Source organism: Corvus brachyrhynchos, unplaced genomic scaffold (assembly GCF_000691975.1).
Source record: "Corvus brachyrhynchos isolate BGI_N302 unplaced genomic scaffold, ASM69197v1 scaffold420, whole genome shotgun sequence".
In the NCBI taxonomy this organism is placed as follows: Eukaryota; Metazoa; Chordata; class Aves; order Passeriformes; family Corvidae; genus Corvus; species Corvus brachyrhynchos.
The window spans coordinates 145,222-145,986 of NW_008235739.1; the positions used below are offsets into that span (position 1 = coordinate 145,222).

Genomic DNA, 765 nt, shown 5'->3' on the forward strand with positions numbered 1-765 from the left:
CCCCTCCCCCCACCCCAGGCTGCTCCAACCTGGCCTTGGATGCTTCCAGGGATGGAGCAGACACGGATTCTCTGGGAATTCCAGCCCAGCCCCTGCCCACCCTCCCAGCCGGGATTTCCTTCCCAAGACCCCCCCCAAGGCTCCCCTTTCCCTCTGGGAAGCCATTCCCTGCCTCCTGCCCCTCCAGCCCTTTTCCCAAATCCCAGCTCTCCTGGAGCCCCTTTAGGCTTGGGAAGGAGCTCCAAGGTTTCCCTGGCTCCTTCTCCAACTGGACATTCCCAGCTCTCCCAGCCCGGCTCCGGAGCCTGACATTGAATCTGTTCACACCCAGCTCCTCTCGGAGAAGGAATTTAAGGAATAAGGGACTTCACTTGGAATCCCGGCACTCCGGGAAGGGTCTCCCTTCCCTTTTCCTCCCTTTTCCATCCCTGACTTCCATAAAAATCCCTCTGAATGGATTCTGAGTGTCCTTTAGCATGGAATCCTGGAATGGTTTGGGTTGAAAGGGACCTTAAAGCTCATCCAGTTCCACCCCCTGCCAGAGGGCAGGGATAGATGGGATCTTGGGAAGGAATTCCTGGCTAGGAGGGGGCGGCAGGGGCTGGGCTGGAATTCCCAGAGCAGCTGGGGCTGCCCCTGGATCCCTGGCAGTGCCCAGGGCCAGGCTGGACGTTGGGGTTGGAGCAGCCTGGGACAGTGGAAGGTGTCCCTGCCAGGGCAGGGCTGGGAATGGATGATCCCTAAGGTCCCCTCCCAACGCAAACC

The 765-nt window shown here is 59.9% G+C and overlaps 1 protein-coding gene across 1 annotated transcript in view; it reads left to right on the plus strand.

The window, feature by feature from the left end:
* Positions 1-765, plus strand: part of LOC103616394 (otoferlin-like) — a 76,415-nt gene that overhangs the window by 14,581 nt on the left and 61,069 nt on the right.